Below are 24,832 nucleotides of genomic sequence, written 5' to 3'. Positions count from 1 at the left end.
ACTCACCCAAATCCTACTGTACATGCAACGCTCCTCTTGCCTTTCCACCCAGAATCTCAGCTAAACTGAGCTTTTTCCTTTTGTTTTTGTCTGCTTTAGGGCAAATCACCCCGTGTATAAACAGTACAAGCTGCCAGATGACATCCATGCTTACTTTGATACTAGAGCACACAAGAATGGATGCAGGGTCATACAACCAAAGCTTCTATAAATATATTTGTGGGATACATTTATTTAATTTCCAAACTGTGAAAGGCTAGACATTTCTCATTACATGTCAGAATTAACATGAAGGTCTCTGAATAGTAAAGGTTTTTTTTTTTTTAAGAGTTGCCTTAGCCACTATTAAAGATAACTGCAGTTTATCCAAAAAATAAAATGAAACAAATGAAAAAAAAAGACTCAAAATAAAATTTTGCATTCTTCACTTTTTGGTTTTTTGATCATAAAAGCCTTTAAGTGAGAATTTAAAACACAAAAACACATCTTTGTTTATTACGTGGTCTCCAGCTTCCTTTCCCACCCCCACATCTTTTTTCTCCCTTCTTGCTCCCTCTTGCTCTTTCTCCTTTTCTGCTTCTCTTTTGCTATTTAGCTAGCAGACACACACACACACACACACACACACACACACACACACAAAGCAACATCAACGTTGGCCATGGCCCTGCTGAGCAGGTGAACGAGAAGAGATGTCTGTGTAACAAATGACAAAGTGTCAACACCAGGAAATAGCTTAGCTGGACCTGTGTAAGTGTGTGTTTGTGTGAGTTTGGGGAAATAGTCTGGCATGCTTGATTACGCTTCAAGCAGCAAGCCAGCCCCTACAGTCTGGCAAAGTTCGACCTTTCAGGGCTACAGTAGATACAGAGACAGCGGGAGAGGAGGCTGAGACAAAGGTGAGTCACAACGAATAAACACAAACCCAATGCCAGTGATAGCCACAGTGCAGTTGTATCTTCAATTTGGGATTTTAGTCTGACACCTGGCCTCTATACTCTCACCTGCACAAAATGCAATTCATGACCCCTGAACCAAGACAAGCCATTGAAGAATATTTCCAAAAATACACTTTGGCATCAATCAAACCACTCAGACATCGAAAACATGTCATTTATGAGTGTGAGGTTTCTCCTGAAGACTGACGGTGATGAAGCTCAAGGCAATTCTTACCAAAGCTTAATGACAAAAACAACATAATCATCATTACAGATGAAAAAGTCTGCAGTCTCGACTGAAGAAGTCACTTGGATGAGTTTCTCCCACAAAACGCTACGTCCAGATGAACAGAATCAAGTTTTGGAGATTTACTTACCTGGATGATTGAGCATGCATCAAGATATTTTGAATATTTCTGAGATTCACAGCTCTGAAAAACTTTGTGTACTCTGTTTTTAGGTTAAAGTGCAGTTGTTGCTACTAGAAATGTAAAGTAGAACTTTATCAAGAAAAAGGTCACTCATTATTGTATGTTTTTAGAATCACACAATCAAGTATTAGCATGTTTAACATCAATACACAATCTGGATTAACGTGGTTGCTTTTGCTTTTCAATGCATGAAATCCTTGCCCTTAACAAAGAGGAGACAAGGGTAGCTGTAGTGGAGAATGATTGAAAAAGAAAAAAGGGAAAAGACACAGAGAAAATTGAAAAGAGAACGAGCAAGAGAGAGATGGGGCCTTAGCCTTAGCATTAATTGTGTTGAATTATTTAAGTGACTCTAAAGTGGAAGGACAACCGGAGCACTTCTTTCTCAAGTGCGTGTGTGTGTGTGTGTGTGTGTGTGTGTGTGTGTGTGTGTGTGTGTGAGAGAGAGAGAGAGAGAGAGAGAGAGAGAGAGAGAGTGGGGGAGAGATAGAGAGCATGTGGAGCTGATTCACTGATCAGCCACAATGTGCCACCCACCTGAACATTGTTGCAAACCAGCATGACCCCCCCCCCCCCCCCCACCCGCCCTCTCACTGCCACCTCTGCTGCAGTGTCAATGCTGCTAAGAAACAGCTTGAGAAACCCGGCCTCCGAAACCCAATCTGATGTAGCGCTCACAGGATGTGCTACAAGAACAAGAAGACTTAAGCAAAGAATCTCCTACTTACATCAAAGTGCTAGACACCACGGGATCTCCTGAGGACCTTTGTACATGCCCAAGCGAAGGGGGGACTGACAAATGCAGGCAGCTGGCTTGTCATTGTATGTAGGCGTGGATGTTTTTCCTCGCTCATTTTATCCTTTCCAGTTATTTGGAACTAGTCATTCTTTTAGAACTGCAAGTAAAAGGTTACATTACACACACACACACACACACACAAACACACATACAAGCTGGCATAAATAGACGATAAATCCGCCGTGTACTCTGTGAAAATTTACTGCTGTATGCTCCCTGGCAGGCTGGACAGCATCATGTTCAGTGTTAACACAAACAGACAGAAGCACTCAAACACACACTGATCTAATATGTGCGATCAGAGTCTTTATTAGTCATCTCCCATTGATCAGCTGCCTGCTGCATTTGCTCTCCAACAGCAACTTAACTTAGGTTTCCCATTCGTCTCTGTCTCTCCGCCTCTCTATTTCTTGGTTGTAAAAAATATTTCAGCTTTGCATCTATCAACCAAGCCAGTAGGTATCTCTCTTTCACTCCCATTACTTCACTATGACAAAATCTGCCTCATCTGTATACCGTTGGCATATTTGGAATATAATCTGCTTACATACACAGTAAAGCAACAACAGCAGAATGTAAGGAAATACAAGTATTGGTGAGCATGGCTGCTCCATGATTTCATTATGTGAAAAGAAAAAAAGGTAAAACAAAAGAAACAAACAGAGAAACTCTGATCCAGTCCAGCCAGATTCTCATCCTGTGTGCAGCTGATCTGTGACCAGGATGAGGATCAGTGCATCTCTTTCTAAGGCCAATGTACTCTTACTGAAACTGTGGATTGCCTTCTCTAGGCTTGGAATGAGTCGCTGCCCCAAATCGCCAACTTAAAATGTGCTCTTTCAGTTTTGATCAGTGAAAACAAGGTAAGTCAGGGGATTGCTGTATTGTTTTACCACTGATGGGATTATTGTTGTCGATTTTTGAAATAACTCACTTTGTATGAAATACCATTTCTTTATAAACAGCCAATTTTAAAAGTAACATAGAAGAAAGAAGATTTCTGTCTTCTGTGTTGAGATCTTCTGCTACTCTTGCACATTTTCTGAGAGATCCTCAGAAAAAGAGCAGTGATATCACATGGTCACCAGATATGTACAGTATGTTATGGTAACACATTTTTGAACCTTTGCAGAAAATTTGTAAGTCATTGCTAATGAATTAATGGAGTGCTACTCAGGAAATAATGAAGTGTGTTGATAGACAATGGAGTGCCGTCAGAGAGCTTTTATTACTTTCTCATCGTCAGACATTTAAGGATGGGGCAGCCGCTGGATTCTGTAAAATTATGATATTATTTTATGCCATGTTATACCCCTAATTAAAGATTGTGAATTATTATGTAGTTTTAGTTTGCATTATTCTCCTGAATTAGAAGAAGCTGATAACTATTGCATTAGTTAAACTGATTTGCATTACATTAAACTGCTGACTTGTTGTGAATGAATGATATTGTTTTATGATGCATTATACTGCTGAGTTATAAGAAATCTAATTTGTCTGAGTAGAAGAGAACAGAGTGTGCTGGAGTTTTCTGCCCCATTTCAGCAGGAGCAGATAAACAGGGAGCCAAGGTCGTAGCTTAGGCGCTGTGTGAGAGAAAGCATGTGAATGTTTAGGCTTTGTATGATAAGGTGGAGGCACCAGAGGCTATAAAAGTTTGAGCAATGCTCCACCATTTTGAGATTTTGAGGCTGTCTGCATCAGTGTCCATCTCCCACGTGTGTGATCATTAAATCATCGTTTGACTCAACCCGACCGGACCAGTGTTGTTATTGTGGTTTTTCTCTTGTCTCCATCCCCAATATTTTGAACCTTAACAATTCCTAGCTTACAGCCAAGAGGGGGAAATGGGATTTTTAAATGTCTGCAGCAGAGCTCTGATTTTCAAATGGCTAGATCAATGCAATGATAGGTTCCTCAAACAGCTCGGACTGAATCATGCCAATTGTGCTGTGTGGGTTAAGCCTTTTTTTTTTTGCACTTCAGTTTAGCAACAGTAAGATACACTGAATTGCATAACATAGGGTGACTGTGGTTTTCTTATGGGCTTTCCATTACTTCCTCTCAGCAAGGTTGTCACTCTCTACACTTTGTTTCCAGGTTCCCTGATTTGATGGTGTCTTCAAGGTACAAACGGACCCTTCTCATGAGATGTGGAATGGAGTAAGCACATGAATAATTTGTATCTAATATCCCCTCTCCTTGCAGCAATATAAACATGCGTTTCTACAGTGTTCACCTTTCTTGATCCCCTATTCTCTGCCTACTTTTTGTTCATCTCTCATTCAGTCATGAAGTCTTTTTTTGTTTGTTTTGTTTCAAGTCCATTATGTTAACATTCAGTGGACAGGGCCAAAGGACAACATTATTAATTGAGAAGGCTTTGAGTATATGTACATGTGGGAGTGTGTAGGTGTGCACTTGCATTGTCATATTTAAATCTTTCAGAATACAATGCTGCATCACCCTGCAATATGTGTATCTACTTAAAGGTACTTTATACATAGGCATATGTACTTTATACATATACAAGGTGACTTTAAAAGAACATGTATGAAGACACAGGAATTAGTGAATTCATCCAACGTTAGAATGTCTCAATACACATCTGTATGAAAAGGAGTCGCAGAGGGGGAGGTAGCTGGAATGAGTGGTGGGCTTTCAGAGTGCAGACTCCTGTCTGAGATGAGGGCAATGCAACAAAACTTTAGTGAAAGATCATACTTTTGATTAAGGCTGGATCAAAACAGATGCTGACAGTCTGAACAATATCAGATGACACTATTAATAACCAGCAGAAGAAAAAAACCCTGACACCCTGTCCTAAAGAAATGATTGGTGTAAAATTAAAAGCTTCCATACCATAGGAAATGACTGAAGTTGCATATTTTAAAGGCTTAGATTGCTAAAAATCTAATTGCTGTGGGACACTGAACCTTAAAGCAACACTTGACAATTAATGTGACACCTCTTACTGAGCTTAATGTGTAAATATACCATGAATAATTCTTTACTGTCAATCACGCTTTCATTGACGAAAGCTCCAGGATGAGACATCTCTTGTTGTCTGGTGGATTTAAAAGCTTTCTGCTGTTTGTTGTAGCATTTTAATGTATGCAAACTTTAAATACTCAAATAGATTTTTTGTGCACTGCACATTATAAATCTCAAGTGGTGTTTGACTTAAATGTGTCAAAAGAAAACAAAACAAAATAACAAAACAAAAATAAATTAAAAATTCAAACCTTGCTAGGTCCTGAAAAAAGTTGATGGTAGATTTCCCACCCAAAATAAATCTCTAAGCAAAACTTATATTACTGAACAAATACATATTTAATTGTGTGAAATCCCACAGTTTAAGGAATGTGTTTTTTGATGTTTGTCAATTTTTGGTTTCTGCTTCTCTTTCATTTTGCTGTAGTCTCCAAATAATAACAGCAATGAAATGTGCAATACCAAACAATAAGTGAAGTGTGAGCTACCGTGAGACCCAGTAGACCTATTTTCTTTTTTTTTTTGTAAGACCCAGCTTTTAAACTCTGTATGGCCCGTTTGAAGCCTGTGCAGGCACAAATACTATGAAATGCACTTAAGTGAGAAGTCCTTGGACAGGATTCTACATTTTAGAAGCATAAAGCTAAAAATACATTTGTGCCACCTTAAAAATTGAAAAAGGACCATGTGAGCAACTTTTAATTCAAAATCAGAGTAAGGGCCTTTCGTTTATTCTCTGCTGCGTTGCATTTTTTTTCCCCCTTTTGATACTCAAATGTTCAATTCAGGAGTTCATCACTGTAAAATGCAGCATGCCACACTGCCAGAGAAAAGGAGGGAGCAATATATATAATGTTACATTATATACAATGTAAAAAAGGACTATGTACTGTATTTGTCTTTGGTTTCTGTTTCTCTATATTAGTTGTCTGTTTTGTAAGGTGACATTGACAACATAGGGGGGTAAAATGACAAGAGGAGGTGAAATAGTATGTGCAAAGGATGGGCTGATGGATGGAACACAGTGGATACGCCGTCTACTGTTGTCATTTGTAGACTGATGTGTGAGAAAGATGACAAGACTAAATCTGCAGTAACAGCAGATACTTCTTTCTTCTGTGGGAAAGACAAGCTTTTGGATAGATGGCTTAATTAATCACTAGAATAGACACAGTTGCCATAGTCTGAGCTTATAAGTTGTAATGAAAAAGTTTTGGGACTTCTCACAAACTTTACTTTGGTTAACGTCATTTGCAAGGTCGTCTTCGTGTGCGCTGATGGACCACTTACACCACTGCTGCTAACTTTAGATCTCTCTATTGAAATACTGTTCCGGCCCACTATTGCATCCTCATTTGCAGTTCTGAAACAGAATTCAACTTCGGTGTCAACGTGATGCTCACTGTGTCTGCTTCTGTCATTTTTTCAAGTTGTGTGAAAGAAAGACATAATACTGCAACTACAATAACATTATTTAGAGTAAAATCTTTTATCATTTACTTCACTATATTTTGTTTTGCTAGAAAGAGGATTTTTCATTGGTGACTTAAACGGTCACTGAGATATAAAAAGCTGCCTTAATACAGGACTTTATAAGGTATGATCATTAGGGCATTATTACTTCTGATGAGAGCTAGTTATCTAGCTATGACCCAGAGCAGTCTTTAATAGAGGGGGCCATAGTAGCCAAGCCTGAAGATGGTTTCTTAGATCAGGAGGTTGGCCAAGAGGATGCTCATTATGGTTGGACGCTGTGAATTCATCCCCTGGGTCAGACTGTCAGCTGTCACTGACTCTACTGTGACATCCTGAGGAATTTCTTCGGGAACATTTAGTGGAAAGGACCTGAAATATAGCTCACAGCACATTGAAAACTCACAAACTATTTGGCCATACCAAGGACAGTTGCTGGTAACCACATGCTCTGCTCACCACATTTGGCTCTCTTTGACTTTCTTCTCTTCTCTACAAAGAATTTCAATGGAAGAAATCCAGTAAGCATTAGGTGAGCATGTGCAAGTTGTCAGTTGTAAAAAACAATCCATCACAGCAGGAAACCTGAAAGTAATCAAGATGTACTCCATGAAATAAACAGAAGGGTCAAGTATACGTAATTTAGATTTACTTTTACACTGGGAAAAGTTGCTGTAGTATTACTATGTATGGGGTTGGAACACACAAATATAGTCTGTCAGCTTTTCCTCCCCTTTTCCTCTTTTTCTTCTCACTACTTCGTCTTGCAAAACACACTTGGTGGAAGTCACAACAGTTTATAAAATCCAATATTGAATTTAGTTTTGCCCAACAGCAGTGAAGTAGCATTGGCACTTCAGTTATTTTGGCAGCGCTAATGAATATATTAATGGAAGCATAAATGATGGCCAAATGTGTGAAAAGGATGATCACGGAGAGATGTGGATGTGCTGTGGATTATAGATGGATGAATGTCAGGATGAGAGAACGTGGTATTTACTGCAGCAAAGAAAAAAGGGTTAAGAAGTTAGAAAGCCAGCAAAGGAGAGAGAGGGTGAGACACAGGCGCAGAGAAAGCTTTTTGCAACCTGCCACCAGAGACATCACAGTTTTTCTGCTCAGAGGGTTTTCTCTAGTTAAAAAGAAAGGCTTTGTATGTCTTTCTGTGTGTGTGAGTGTGTGTGCCAAACTAAGCCGCAACATGTTAACACCGCCGGGAATGCCTTCCGCTCTGCTGTCCTCTTCTGCACTACTCCATGACTTTTGTCTTTTTCTTTTGATGACCTTTTTTTTTTGTGGTTTCATTGAACTTTCCATTTCCTTCCTCCCCTTCTTCTTCTGCTTTTTTTTTTACTTCTTCTTCCTTTCCATGTTTTCTTTCAATGTGCCCTTCTTCTTTTAAGAAGTGTTGGCTCTTGTTTATTTATTGTCCCTATGCCATTAGGTCTATATCCCTCCCCATTAAACCCGAGTATCTTTGACAGGCTGTGAACATGCAAAGAAAAGCATCACTGTCAATAATATATTAAACAACATGCAAAAAGGAGTAAGATGTATAAAGAAAAGGATGAAATTAATAAAAGAAGAGAGAACAGTCTATTTGAGTAGTAACCATCACTGTGTCAGCTAGAAGAAGAAAATACTTTGTGCTGGATGTCAGTCTACAGAGAGTGACTTAAGGTAAATTTCTGTCTTTCAGCTGGGACTATTTATCAAATATCAAAAATGCACAGAATGAGGAAGGATACCTCTTCTTGGAGGGCTGTGGCACTTAAACAGATGAGAAAGAGATGCATTGTGACAGGCAGACAGATAGATAGACATTCGGGCAGACGTGGTACAAAATTGGTTGGTGTGAGCTAAAATCTACTTAGACGTGGGTCATGTCAAACAGGGCATTGCAAAGACAAATTGTATTTTTCAACCAGCTTGGCCACAGTTGGCAGATTTTTCAGATATGTATCTCCAATGTCCTTTCAGTGTCGTATTGCTTCATATCAAGGTCGGAATGATTAATCGTTGAAAAAAGGAAAGAAAAGTTTAAACACAAAAGTGTTTTGAAATAACACAATTGTGAAATAACACAATCAGCACACTTGTGTGTTGAAATTGGGACATATCTCCATCCCACAAAAGATGAATAATGAATAAACATGAGTAGTTACACTAATATGTTATTACCGTCAATAGAAGTGATTTAAATAAATCATCAGCAAAGAAAAGCCCAACATGTTTATTGTAGCCACTGTAACAACTTACGTGGAAAGTTAAAGTTAAATTAGTCATCACTCCATCTTGTGTTGCATTGAGGTAAACAGCTGGAAACAGTGCTGATGCTGTAATTAATTCAAGGTTATTCTCCTAGATCCCCCTGTGTAGACTTACCGGTGCCCAAAAGACTTGCTCAATTTAAATGGAATAAAGCACTGCTGCTTTTTAAAGTTCTTTGTAGAGCTTATTTCATCTGATTGTGGCCTCTGTTACTTTGAGAAAGTCCTACAGGGTTTTCTAATTAAAAAAAAAAAATCTTCGAGACACTAGCATATGATTATTGTCTAGATCCACATCCACCTGACCCACATCCACCCATCCACATTAAGGGGACAGCTGTGGAGCGTGTGAGCAGCTTCAAGTTCCTGGGAGTCCACATCTGGACGACCAACTGCTCCAAGCTGGTCAAGAAGGCTCACCAACGCCTCTTCTTCTTGAGGACTCTGAGGAAGAACCACCTGTCCTCAGACATCCTGGTGAACTTCTATCGCTGCACCATCGAGAGCATCCTGACCAACTGTATAACAGTCTGGTACGGGAACTGCTCTGCCTTGGACCGGAAGGCGTTGCAGAAGGTCGTGAAAACTGCCCAGCGCATCACCGGAGCACCACTTCCTGCCATAAAGGACATCTACAAGAAGCGGTGTCTGAAAAGGGCTGGGAAAATCATCAAAGACCCCAGTCACCCATCACATAGACTCTTCACCCTCCTGCCCTCTGGGAGGCGCTACAGGAGCCTCCGGACTAAGACCACCAGGTACCGGAATAGCTTCTGAACTCTGCCTCCTGACATCTGACCCACGTTAAACTCATGGACTGAACATACACACACCCACAACCACCTACACACACACACACACAATGGACAACTGTACCCTCAAACACACAATAATAACATGGACTGAACCACCACTCACAACCACTAGCACTTTATATAGCTTCTGTAGAAATTATCCACATATCTCACTTATCTTAACTGCACTACTGTATAGCTCTGTGTAAATAATCATTCTGTACATATGATAATTTTTAATCCTACAACTGTTTATAACTTGCATAGTTCACATTTCTGTATAACTGTATATCTCAGATTTCTGTAAAGTTATTTATTTCATATTCTGTATAGTTTTTCATATTTATATCCTGTTCATAGCCTGTACATAGCTTGTACTCACTACAGCCTGTACATACTTATAGTTATAGAATATTCATAACATACTTCATACCGTGTACATTATAACATACCATAATAGACCCATTTCTGTAATATACTCACATATCTATATTATTGCTAATATATACTGTAATATATCTATATCATGGCTAAAGCACTTCTGGATGGATGCAAACTGCATTTCGTTGCCATGTACCTGTGCATGTGCAATGACAGTAAAGTTGAATTCTATTCTATTCTAGATATATTGTTTCACTGTGTTCACTGATTGATTTGATCATTGGAAGTTCAAACCTTGCAGATTCAAGATATAAATGTATAACACATGCATTTAGGAGGTGAATTGATTTTTTTTGTTATGAACTGGAAAGAGGAGTTGCAAAAGCACACTGTGATGTGTCCAGTGTTGGGGAGTAACGGAATACATGTACCGCCGTTACGTATTTAAAATACAAAATATGAGTAACTGTATTCCGTTACAGTTACCGTTTAAAAAGGTGGTATTCAGAATACAGTTACTTTGTTGAAATAAATGGATTACACTGCGGTACTTTCCTGTTTCATTTTGTCGCGGGTCAGGACTGTTTGGGTTTTGTTTGACAGCTACGTTCTGTTGTTCCAGGCGGCAGCGTTACGGTTGCCATGGTCTCTCTCTGCGACTGTGTGTTTCCTGGGTGAGAGAGCGCCTTTTCGTTGTTGTTGTTGTTGTTGTTGTTGTTGTTGTGCTAAGCTAACAGGCAGAATGCTACAAGCATAGCTCTAAAGAATGTAGCATCATGGGCAGTGTAGTCCGTGTTGCAGGGAGAATGGACTGCCATACACGTTATGGGTCTGTGAGCGCGAGGAGGGAGAAAAAGGGGAGTGGAAAGGTACGAGTTGTCATCGAGGAAAAACGGGAGCTGGAAGCATGTAAATATAATAATAACCACTTCAGCCAAGAAGAGTGCCTGACGAGCCCAGTTGTAAGTAAGCTATTAAGACTCGACTGTACACCGTGTTCGTGTTTTCCTCCGAAAATAATAAGTTCCGTTGGAGCAGCCTTTCAACACCTCTCTCTGTCTCTTGCAAGAAAAGTTGACCCACACAACAAAGTAAAGCTATTTTTCGGCTACAAGCCGACAGGGACCCCGCCGTATTAGTCAGAGGTCCCTTTACTACAGTTCGGAGTCGCGGACCTTCAGTAATAGTAATAAATCACACAGCAATAGTACATTCACGTTGTTGTAAAAAGCATGATAATATATTAAATAATCCAAAGTATTCAGAATACGTTACTGTCATTGAGTAACGTAACGGAATACGTTACAGAATACATTTTGGGGCATGTATTCTGTATTCTGTAATGGAATACATTTTAAAAGTAACCTTCTCAACACTGGATGTGTCCCATAAAACCACATCTTATTATAGGGCCAGATACCTGAAATAAGGTGCTATTATATTTTCTTACTGTAATATTTTTTCTCTTATCTATGTTCTCCCTTACTTCATTTCTCTCCATCAGTTTTTCCTCAGTACTTCATTCTTCCAACTTTATCTTAACATCTGCCTTCATGTCTGTCAAGGTCAAGTCCTATTTTGTTACCTCCATTTGTTTTCTTTTGTAATTTTTGCTCCTCTGTCCCACACTCTGACCTCACAGTATTTATTATGTACCTTGTATTTACATTTGACCCCTAATATGCAGTATGCAAGAGTCATGAGTCTTTTATGAGTCTTTTAAGTCTTTTATATAATGGAAACCTGGTAGAGAGAAATAAATATAACATAATTTTAAAGGTGCAAGACAGGAAAAACATAAATGTGAATACATGCATGGGCACTACTCACTAGTGGGAGAGCTGGGCTAGCACATTAGTTCTCTGTAGGTGTGGTTACAACTCCTATCTGTTTAGCTCTTCAGTATGTGGGTATTTTCAGCACGGTGAGTGTGTTTCATGTCATTTAGTCCAAATAGAAATTCTTGGGTTCTTGGTGTAGCTCTTCTTCTTGCTTGTTATTTTTTGTGTTTATGGCTCAGAGTGATGTCACATAATATTTAAAAAAGTACTTTATCAAGTCCTTTATCAAATCCTCAAATCCTTTCATTGTGCACTAGAGTGATAGGTTGACAGTCTGTCTGTCTAATATAGATGACTTTCAAAATTGTATATATGTACAGTGGCGGAAAATGGGAGAGAAATGAATTTCAGGCCATGAATTCAGACAATCTTTAGTGTTCCTTGTGTGTCACAGTATGACATGTTCTTTATGAACTAACATGTTGTACTTCCCAGGACAATACAAGTCAGAGGTGCTAAAATCAGACGAGTGTGGAGGATGAGAATAAAAAAAGGAGGTGTGATTTTTAAGAACTGAGTTAAAACTACCAAAAAAGGTGTACTGGGTTTTGTAGAATATATGAAGTTGCCATCCATGTCAAGGAGATTTCATGAAGATGGTGCCCTAAGGGGCAAGGGGTCGCTGAAGAGTTTGATGAAGAGTAAAATGATGCAGGCATTCTTCCCCCCAGTTTTTTTCAGCCTCATAGAATCAATGCCAGTGGCCACTGAGACAGTGCATAACACACTTTACACAGTACAGTAAACGGTACATAAAATATCAAATAGTAAGAAAAAGATAAAAAGTTACATGATGTTGTTGTTGGTGTACAGGATGATAATATTGTGATACATTAAGGTAATGAAACTAGAAATAGTAATCATTTCCCAAATAGTTTTAAAGCAGTAATCATTCCTAAAACATTCAAGATTATTTAAAAACTGTGTGTGTAAAATAAAATATTCAAAGAGAAAAATTACATGATCTTGAACTTCTTGGGGAGGTTGTTTGAAAATATATGGACAACATTTTTACGGTAACATTTCTCTCTATCAAGGTGTTTAGTGAAAAGCAATTGACATGACTGAAGGATTTTGTAACATTCTGTCATTTCTGTCTTTATATGGCATCAAGTAAAAGCCAGACCTTAGGGTTTGCAGCACCTCAGGCCCAGCACACTATTTCTATGCTGAAATGTTCTTTACTGGGAGTCAGACAGCCTAATAGAGGGTCATCCATCCGGAGCCCCTGGTGCAGTCTGGGTGATCAATAGGGCACAGCCAGGCAGACACATTTGTAGGACATTCACATGCACCCATAATTTATTAGTAAATTGTCATATAGCTGTGCATGAGAAAGAAAAAACAAAGAGACAACAACAAAAAAATCCAACTACTGTACAATACATATGTATATAGCTGCAAAAGAAGACACTCAACATTCTGGGCTTTCGTTTTACTTCCTCTTTCACACACACACACGCACACACACACACACACGGTGTCTGGATACCCCAGCATCACAGCGCGCAGGAAGGAAACGGTGCGCCCACTGTGATCTATCTTCATAGCAGCAGCATCTGCTCTTAGCCCTGTCTGTCTGTGCAATGTATGAGTGGGAGGTAAATGCAGTGCCCAACACTATCACAGTGACATTAACACATGATAGGGATTAAGTGAAGTCCAATACTTTAGTGCTAATATTATACCATCTTTTTCTCCCTCCTTTCCAGTCTCGTTTCATATTACAGTAGGTATTGTTATTGTTCTTCGTCTGTTATTGTTTTGTCTTTCAATTTGTTTTCTGTCAGATAAATGCAGTCACTTGGATTGCTACTTTCATGGACCACTTGCATGATAACTAGCACTATTATAGCAGCTGTCAACAGCTTTTTCAAGATTATTTTTATGGCTTCTCGGCTGTGTGAAAGTGTATGCAGCGACCATATAATGTCACTAATGCTGTTTACCACTCTGGTCTCAATGCCACCGGGCTCCCAGAACACATAGTCCAAAGATGTAGATTGGACTGACACTGACATGTTGCATAAAGGAGAGTGCGGTGATGCAAAATTACAAATTACAAACTCTGAAGGGTGGAAAATGATCATAGGATGCTGTTAGAATTTAACTATTTTGTTTTTTGTGCAACAATTGTCTTTCTGTGAAGGAGATACAGCGATTCTTCTGGTACTTGTTTGGACATTTCTAAAAAAAAAGATTAAAATAAAATAAAAATAAAGATTAATGAACCTTATGGAAAAACTGGCTACATTATCTAAATGATTAAGCTGCCCTTTAATATACATGAGCTTTTGTAATTAAACACCTCGGCAGCTGGGTTACAACAAAATTATAACAGGAGATTTGTTACTCATCAAAGCATGTCAGTCATGTGTCTTTAAAGCTGTTTTTTGCAAGAGATTATTTAAAATCCTGTCACATACAACCCGCTGCTCTCCCAACCCTGATGAATCATTAATACAACCAAATATTATCAAACAAATGTCACAACAAATAATTCTAATCTGATTACTGGGTTTATTTCAGTAACTGTAACAGATTACAGTTTCAGTATTTTTGGTAATCGGGTTCATATTATCCTGTTGCATGTAAATCCCTCACTGCCCAACCCCGATGAGTCATAGCTTCCATTAAGAAATTGACACACATATTACACAGCTGTTATCTTCCATAGCCTTTTATCTTGCTGTGCTCTCAGCTGGTTCCTTATCTTCATAAAAGCAAGCTTTTATCCAGTGTTTTGCTTGTAGCATTGTCTTGAAGGTAGGGCGGGGTGTTTGTGTGGGTTTCATAGTATTGGATTTGATATTCCACTCACATGAAAAACATCCTCTTACATCTAAAATCAGGTGCCATCATTAGCATCCAGATACGTATTCTCTGCATTGTGCATTGCAAGTACCATTGCCTGTTATGTGATTTTGCAATGAGCTTTGCTTATCTTTAAGGGAACAACCTTTTATCCTGCTTCTTCCTCGTAATATTGTCTTGTTAGCCTGTGTAATCTCATTCCTTGTTTTTACCATTTCTCTGTTGTTGCTCCACTATTTTTTAAAAGCTATTTTTAATGGGTAGGGGATATAAATGCTGACTTATTTTAGGCTCTGCTCCTATTCTAAATGCTATTCTTAGCATTGTATGGAAGCTTATTGGACGTCTTTATTACAAGAGTGTTAAAATGACAGCTAAATACTGCAAATTTTGCACAGTCCATTTGGTTGGCACTTAAATACTGCGTGCCTTGCAGACTATATTAATCACAGGAGGAACTATGCCACCAACTCCAGTAGTAGTAGTGGAAGTCCAACATTCTTACAATGTGAGCAATGACACAGCTCATTCGATGTCTATGTTTACTGTAACTTAGTCATGTCAGCGAAAGCACCTGGCACACTGAGAGATCGATCATGTGCCAATTGGGATAGCAGTGGGGTACACTGGGTAAAACTCCTTTGGCATAGAATAAACAGTGCAGCCAGGCCTACTGTAATAGTTGCTTTGCTGATCCACTGAAGACAGGTAAATGAACACAAGTTTAATAGAAACTACTAGCAAGGGGACCCTACTAAGTCATTGAGTAGTGACTCTGATAAGTCACATTGATTTGAGAATCCTTTTAGAGTGCCTGGATGTATAAATAAAAATATAGATATTTGGCAGTTTATTAAAAATGTATGACAATAGAAAGCCAATACAGTATATTGCCATATTGATATTTTATTCCATTCCAACCTTGTGTCGAGTCAAAAGCCAGATCTTTTAGACCAAAAATGTTTCAATTTGGACTTTTGTTGTTAAAACTCTAACTACATCATTTTTATGAGCATTGTGATTCTTTGTACTTGAACTAGAAGTACATGTTTTGTACAAATCTCCAAAATATAGATTTCTCATTTGTATACCGAGCCTGTAAAGTGTTTTTTACAGCTGGGATTGAGAGAGAAGTATATGCAACATAAAGGTAAAGACATCACTGCTGTCCAAACTCTCCAGATGTTTTTGTGCAGCTAGGGAAAGGAAGTTAGCGAAGCAGCCATCTACAGTGTGAATATAAGTAAGAGTGATATAAAGTCTTGATGAATACTCACATACAGCCAGTTAACAATCAGCAGCATCAAGAATAATTAAGAAACAGGATGTTTTGGATGTACAGGGAGTGCAGAATTATCAGGCAAGTTGTATTTTTGAGGAATAATTTTATTATTGAACAACAACCATGTTCTCAATGAACCCAAAAAACTCATTAATATCAAAGCTGAATGTTTTTGGAAGTAGTTTTTAGTTTGTTTTTAGTTTTAGCTATTTTAGGGGGATATCTGTGTGTGCAGGTGACTATTACTGTGCATAATTATTAGGCAACTTAACAAAAAACAAATATATACCCATTTCAATTATTTATTTTTACCAGTGAAACCAATATAACATCTCCACATTCACAAATATACATTTCTGACATTCAAAAACAAAACAAAAACAAATCAGCGACCAATATAGCCACCTTTCTTTGCAAGGACACTCAAAAGCCTGCCATCCATGGATTCTGTCAGTGTTTTGATCTGTTCACCATCAACATTGCATGCAGCAGCAACCACAGCCTCCCAGACACTGTTCAGAGAGGTGTACTGTTTTCCCTCCTTGTAAATCTCACATTTGATGATGGACCACAGGTTCTCAGTGGGGTTCAGATCAGGTGAACAAGGAGGCCATGTCATTAGTTTTTCTTCTTTTATACCCTTTCTTGCCAGCCACGCTGTGGAGTACTTGGACGCGTGTGATGGAGCATTGTCCTGCATGAAAATCATGTTTTTCTTGAAGGATGCAGACTTCTTCCTGTACCACTGCTTGAAGAAGGTGTCTTCCAGAGACTGGCAGTAGGACTGGGAGTTGAACTTGACTCCATCCTCAACCCGAAAAGGCCCCACAAGCTCATCTTTGATGATACCAGCCCAAACCAGTACTCCACCTCCACCTTGCTGGCGTCTGAGTCGGACTGGAGCTCTCTGCCCTTTACCAATCCAGCCACGGGCCCATCCATCTGGCCCATCAAGACTCACTCTCACTCGCTTGGAGTAAGACAACATGCATGCAGAGGATGATGTGGACAAAATACTCATTTGCCTAATAATTCTGCACTCCCTGTACTGAGATCTGTGTGCATGTTCAGAGTGATGAATATAATTTTAAAAATGCTACTGAAATCTACCAAAATGACATTCAGTGCCAATAAAGTGTATTTTATATTGTAGCTTCTCATTTTCCCACATTTTTTATGTGCATTCAGTCTGTGAGTATCCTGTAAAATATGTACTTGTGACTCTATCTGAAAATGTGCAAGCAAGCGATAATGTTGCAGTTTGATGTTGTGACCAGATGATCTAAACTCCCCATATTATTTTCAAAGCATCCACATATTCCCCAAGTAGTAGCTGTCTTTTGCTGAAATCACTTGAGTTTCTACTTACAGAGATGGGGAGGCACACAGACAAACTCACTGTGCAAAATACCTATGGGGGCCGATGAAATCTAACCAGCCATGTAATCGGAAGATTTCTACCAGATGAATATTCACTTTTCCATCAATCTGTTGCTTCATCCCTCTCTTCCATATCACTGTTCCTCTGTCGTTCATTTCGGCCTCCATTTGCCTCCGTTCTTGCAGAAGCAGACGCTCTCACTTGCTAAAGTAAACATCACCAGATGGAAGGACTTATTCTGTGTGGGTGTATGTGGTGTGTATATGTACTGTTAGTCATCTTTTGCTGTCTTGCTTTCTATGTGTGTAATTATTTATTTTATTTTTTACTTATTCTGCACCATGCACATTCCTCTCCTTGGATTTCCTTCCTAAAAGCAAATATCCTTTTCCAATTTACACACAGATTCATACGAATGCACACACACACACACACACACACACACACACACACACACACACACACACACACACACACACACACACACTTTAATGGACCAAAGAGCTCCCATGTGTCCACAGGGGGAAAGCCAATCGTCCCATCGTGGTATTACTGCTGTATGAAAAATGTATGACAGGATATGATACAGAGCAGAAGCCATATATACACAGTTGTGAATTAATCATTTGATTTTAAGAGCTCTCAATAAGTCTGCCAGTGGCTTTAAACTCTTTTTATTAATATTTTCTCTTACTTTAACTCACTGGTTTTTTTTTTTCGGTTTTTTTTTGTCATCTTTGTCAAATGTTTCACTTTCTGTCTGCTCTTTTAAACACCAGCTATGATTAAGTAAATACTGATCTAACCATTCTGCCCTACAAGAAGCCAGGCTGCCAGCTTCCGGTTTGAAATATCATCAATATTTAATTAAGTGATTATCTTTTTAGGACACAACGCAGATAAGAATTGGAAAGAGGCTTAAAAGTTGGCTGCAGTTAATGGATAATCCTCTTGTCAGAATAGCCACCCCTGCAGTGGTGTCACTGTCCACCCACCTGACCAAACTAAAGTCCTACAGATAATAATAACAATTAAAATAAATGATGGGACTGAAATGGCAATGGAAGGGGAATGGTTTTAGTGACCTTTTGTTCCTGGAAAGGGGGGAAGCTGTGCCTCTGCTACCTGTACAGACTTCCGCCTGCTCAGCTGTAAGAATGTATGAAGAAAATAAGATTTTATTTATTTATTTTAGAAAACAAATGCACTTTTTTGGTCATGGACTACAAGTCAAAATATCCAAATCTATGCCACATCCAGCCAGTCTTAACTTCAACTTTTCTTTTCATTAAATGCATAAAAATTACTTGAGATTTTTATGCATATTCTACAATTTTTAAAATTAATGGAAATGTCCTATTTTCTTCCACAACTGCAAGACTGTGATGGCTTTCAAGAGTGTGACAAAGACTTCATCACCACCACCTGCTTCTGCTTTGTATTTCACCCATAAATGATAGGACAACCCATTTGAGTTGTGTTCTTGATAAAGCCTACAGAAATTTTAACCCTAAGCCTCATGCCAGACTCAGTCAGTGGATGCTATTTAGCTGATGAGTGGGAGATAGAATATGAGTACATGTGAGAATGGATAGTAAATAGTCTAGTCGGAAAAAGCTGAGAATAAGGCACACAGAACCAGGACATTAAAGTGCAGCACAAGGACAATATCCTCTATAACCACTGAATACCTCTGAAAAGGGTAGTTTTGAGGCCCTGGTTGAGCTTTTGCTTGAATACCTTGAATATAGAAAAAAAAGGTTTTGAGCTCAAGGCTTCAAAAGTCTTAAGATTTCCAACTGACCTTCCGTTAAAAATCATAACATTTCTGAAAAATATACATCATGCAGACTCCATTAGAACTTCATCTCACCATACTCTAAAATATTGTCAATCAACACCATCAGTTATCTGTAGTAGAGACAAAGGGAGTGTTTGCAACAATAAGGCAAAGGCTAAACCTAAATTTTAAACACTGCTATAATAGGGAGCTATTCTCGAACCACTTTAAAAAATTTTAAGTCTCAAGTTAATTCTCTTTTGAGGTAGACTGTTGCCTATGAATGCTTCCTTATAGGTACAGCCAAAATAAAATTAATCCAGCTGGGATTTTAACACTAGAACTGCTACAACAACCACAACATCAGCAGAAATGGCTTGGACATTATTTCTCGAAGAAGTGAAGGTGTACATTTTCATCTATTCTTTTCAAATTTAAACTATGATTAGACAAAACAAGCATTTAAGATGAATTCTTAGGGCGTTTATTCGTTTTACTTATGATTTAGGTCATTTCATTCAACATTGTAAAATTAAAATATACATTAGGAAAAACTAATAAACACAGGGTACAACAAATAACATAATAGTGAAGATATCTAAAAAAATTTTAGTTATTATGGAAGAACATTATGAAACAATCAGCATACCTGCAGCCTCTCATTCAGCGTCCACACTCAAAACGAAATCTATGGTTTAACTTACGTTGAAACCAAAAACCTGTTTTAACCCTACATCGTAACCTTTGACATACCCTGACATACACCTTCTGAGAAATATAACTAAACGCTGGCTCTTTTGTGATCGACAAGTTCTGTACTGTTTATTTCTCATGTGCATTTCTAGCTTTTTTTTCATGGCATAGAAGCAATAGTAATAGAGTAGATATGAGAACTCACAAATGTCAGCAGATTCCTGGAACAATATTACTACTGAAATGGATGTGAGGGAATAGACAAAGATGAGAAAAAACTTGAAGGACAAATAGGTTTGCCTCCAGAAAAATGGCATCACATACAAAACAACTGGACATGACCACATGGTAATTAACATATAACCACACACAAGCATAAATGTGGACAATGACATTGGCCACTTGCATAGGTCTCCCTGCAGAAGTCTAAATCAGACATCAATCTTCATCTTCACATCCTAAGCTCTCCTGCTCAGTGCTGAAACCCATTTGGCTATTCTGCATATGATTTCACTCTCTATTTGCTCTGATTAGTTCACCACATTCTGGACTCCCTTTTAAGTTCAGCTTTGGTTCCACCACAGCTCAGAACAGCCAGCAACCAGCCTGGACTCACACTCCCCGCTCTGCTATGACTCAAAATCCCATCCTTAGTCGAGCAGTAATTAATCGTCAATCATCTAATTCCAGTCCCCTATACATTTACTTACCTATCACATATACCTATACATTCAGGTCAAAGTGAGTATATACAATCTTGTTGCTAAGCAACTTGGCATGCGGCAGCAGTGGTTCTACATTAATTTCTATGAGTTCAAAATGACGTCTTCAGTAGTTCTAGGTAATCTTTTTTTCCTGTGTCTTTTTATTCTGCACATCCCAAAATTCAGTATTTGATTAGCAAAAGCATTTTAAGCAAGTCAGGAAATATGAGATGATCGGGGTTTTATTTTAGCTGACTTATACAATTTTTTAAAATGCCAAGAGGTTCAAATTGACCCCCTTGGTGGTTCTACTGTGAATACCATGACTCTTTCAGAAGCAAACCACTAATGCTAGTGTTCAAAATCCAGTATCCAAGTTTAACCATTGCAGTCTTTTGTGGTGGTGCTGTTAGTCTCACAGTCAAACATGTGGTTCATCGCTGGGTAACATTACTCTCCTGGCATAACTACTGAACTTTTCCAGTTGATGATAGTCAACCAAAAGCAGCGGTGCACATTTTTCTTAACCGTTTGACAGATCCATCTGATATTCAAATTTGGCACACTGTGCAGTCTCCAAAAAATTCAGCGGTCTACATTTTTTTGACTAAAGTACTGTTTTAATGTTGACAGATACAAACAAACCACAACAAACATGATGAAAGTTATTTGGTCTTAGCTTTTGCTTCTCTATAATACTGGCGGGGTCAACACTTTCTGTGGCCATTCCCCTGCTAAACTGCATTAAGCTGCATTGCTTTAAAAGTCTCCACTGCTCGGGAAGCTCTTGTACAGTGGAGCGCCCATTAAGACACACAACTATTATATCTGTGTTGTTGTTGGAGGTGATAAATCAGTAGCTCTGAATAATTTACCAGCATGGAGGAGGAGTGCGATAAGAGATTTAAAGGTACTACATTGAGAATGGAAAGCTCTCATTTTGTCTCTCTCACCCACTTTGTCCTTGCTCTTTTCCCTGATCAATTTCTATGCCCTCATATGTCTATGTATCGATTCTATTTTTCTCTCCAACTGGCTTTGGGAGGGAATCATACTGCTTAACCCCAAAACACATAAACGCACTAAGCCTTCTTTCTACAGTTTGTGAAAACATATAGTGTATCACCATAGGCAGAAATCTTAGTGAGCTATACTGTGATTTAGCATGTGGCAGACTTGTATCTTAATTTTGTTCTCAGGTGTTTTACAACTGATAAAGCTTTTTCTATGCATATGTATGTTTATTTTTAGGATCATCAGATGTTTTGGGAAAGACGAGGGTGAAATTTGCAGTAACCTCCGTATAAGTGCTTGCTTCCTATCTTAACCACACAAGGTCCGCTATTCCACACAGCATGTTTTTCTCTATTGTTTGTGTTCTGCCAAAACCTTGTGTTTCTCAAAGGTCAGCTTTTCAGCATCTGAATCTATAGTCTCAAATAGTCAGACCTTTGCCTACTGCTTACTCACAGTGCAATAGAAAGGTCTTGCTGGAGCTTTTCTTAAGACAGAATGAAGGTAAACTGGTGAAAACTGAAGGGTTTTCTTTATGTCATATACTTCACAATCCAGTGTTTAAATACCTGCTTCAAATGTTGTCATCACTCTTATAGATCCATGGTTTGTATGACACATACAATCTATTACAACAGTGACAATAGTGCCATAGTCTGGATTTTGTGGTTTGGTTATGGATTTAGTAATATTCAGGTCTAATTTTAGACTTTTATTTTGGAGCTTTGTTTTTCTGGTGAATATTATTTTTTTTTACTAATTTCTGGTGAAATTAGTAAAATAAAGACTTTATTTCATGACTAGGCAAATCAAAATGCTACAGTATCCTGTTGTGAATCTTGAGGTCAATGAGATACTTATTCAGTTGGAATTGGATAGAAATTGCCACTTCTGCAATTTAAAGCTTTGATTTGTAGTCACTGCACATGGGTGTTTCCCAGTAATATGCCAGAGCATAATATTTACACTGAATGCTGGGGATAAAAGTCAGGAGAAAAACATTAATTATGCTACTCGTTATGTTACTTTCATGTTACTCTGCAAAATGATCTGAAACACATTGTCTCATAATTACCAATTAACAATATAAACCTACAGGATATAGAAATCAGCTGATTGTAGCGGGAGTGCAAGAACTGATAAGTGGGATCGATGGGCAGGCCGACTAATTATTCCAAGGAATTGGACTGACGGGAACCGGTTTTCTACAAGAACCGGTTCTCGATTCCCATCCCTAGATTTATGGTAGGACTGATTTCAGCATTTGGTGTTAGTAAACTTATAATGTCTTAAAGTTGCGTCCTATGTGAATTTATTATTATGAGGTCATTATGACTTTTAGCCAGTATATAAAAATTATAATTCACAGATGTTACTGTTTTATTGTTAGCAGGTTTTTATAGTGTTCCCATTGCTATACTGTTACGATGTGGTTTTGCCTTACAGACATGCTCTCGTTTGAATATTATAACCCAATTTATGTGCTTACTTAAATATTACATTTGTAATTAAGTAGTAATAACTTGCTATTGCTACGTTAATACTTCCTGTTTCAGCTTATTACACCACTATTATTATATTATTACTAAGCTGCAGTGTTAGATTAAGAAATAAATGCTAATATTTAAACAGCATTTTTTTGATGATATAGGATTAGTCAGAATGACATATTGGAGTAATATTTTGTTGTTTGTTTGCAGTTGGAACAAAATCAATCTGGCTATAATTATTAAACAAACACACCAAAAATTATTTTGTAAACTGAAGTAAAAGTAAGCTTTCATGTATTTGATCCTAATAGATTCAACATACAATAAAATGCATGTTGTCCATCGCTGTTAGGAATTCAAGATACAGACTCAAATAAAGTGTAAAAATAAAAGTAAAATAAGGGTTGAATGTTTCAGCTGTCGAACCAGCATGTTTAATTTATGTGGGTTAATAAGACCAATCTCTGAATTTAGAAGTCTTCAGTCATCTAATCAAAACACTTGGTTCATAGCGCCGTGTTCTTATTTAAAAACATAACAACCAATTAGCTTCAGCAAACTTCATTGCAAGTAATTAGCTGTGAAAAGGACAGTGTTAATTACAGTTATGATCGCTTATCATGTCAGATTTTATTTTATTTTTTGAAAGCCCACAAATGATTTTTTTTTTCCCACGCATGGCTTACAAAAAAGAAAAAAAAAGGTAACATTTCAGTTACCTTACCTTTGGGGTAGATTTTTAAGGATACTTTAGATATTTAATCTGGAAACGGTTTTATCTGATGACTGAGTTCTGTGTAGCAGAGTGGATAAATTGGGGCCATTCCTGCTATAAATATACAAAGGTATCTGATAAATTGGATTTGTAAGTTTCTGGGGCATATGGTGTTCTATCACATGCACGAAACTTCAGATTAGATCTGTTTAAACATTCACGTCTGTGTGGTTGCTTTTACCAGGGAATCAAACTAAATTTGTTCATGTAGCTCTAAATAGCTTACAAGATCTGATTTGCTTCATTTTAACCAGGACCAAATTTCTGTACTGAAAAGCTTGATTCAGTTGCCAACAGTAAACACTTACAACTCTTTGCTGCCTAGTTGATTGTATCATGACTATCACATGGCTCTTTGCCTCTTCAGTAATAGTATATGGGTTTGACTTTTGACTACGATGACCTGGATGACTGAGAACCTTCACAGACATACTGTATATGGGTTTCTAACACAAGATTTACTACAGAATAAAGTCTGAAAAGATCAAATTGCCACCTTTATTTGTCGATTATAAATAACATTATTGGTCAACCAATACAATTCACCTTGTCACATATGGTCACGTACTGAAAAGTGTCATCAATAATAACATAAAAACACAAAGGAGTAAAAACAACCACTTTAATCTGCTACGTGAAACAAAAGTCCTGATATACTGCCAGGTAAATGACTTGTGCTCACTGAACTGTTAGCTAGAAGGGTATCAGATGTGGAAGAGCAGGACCCTTCTGTTTCTTGGCACTCTAAAATCAAAAAGCAGCACACCCAAGTCTGCTGACAAGCAAGTGCACTACATTTGTTGACATGGAAATAGAGATACACAACTCTAGTATCTGCAAACTTATGTCTCAAAGTTACTCAGGCATGAGTCTGCAAATGCTTTTGTGTAATGAAGCAGAAACTTTAATAAGGACTTTACAAGGCAGCGATTTGATTCTCTTTCTCTTCCTCACGCTGTCTCTCTCACTCATGCATAC

This window comes from Maylandia zebra, linkage group LG13 (genome assembly GCF_041146795.1).
Source record: "Maylandia zebra isolate NMK-2024a linkage group LG13, Mzebra_GT3a, whole genome shotgun sequence".
Classification (NCBI taxonomy): Eukaryota; Metazoa; Chordata; class Actinopteri; order Cichliformes; family Cichlidae; genus Maylandia; species Maylandia zebra.
The sequence above is the reverse complement of the archived record's forward strand: the minus strand, read 5'-3'. Positions refer to the sequence as shown.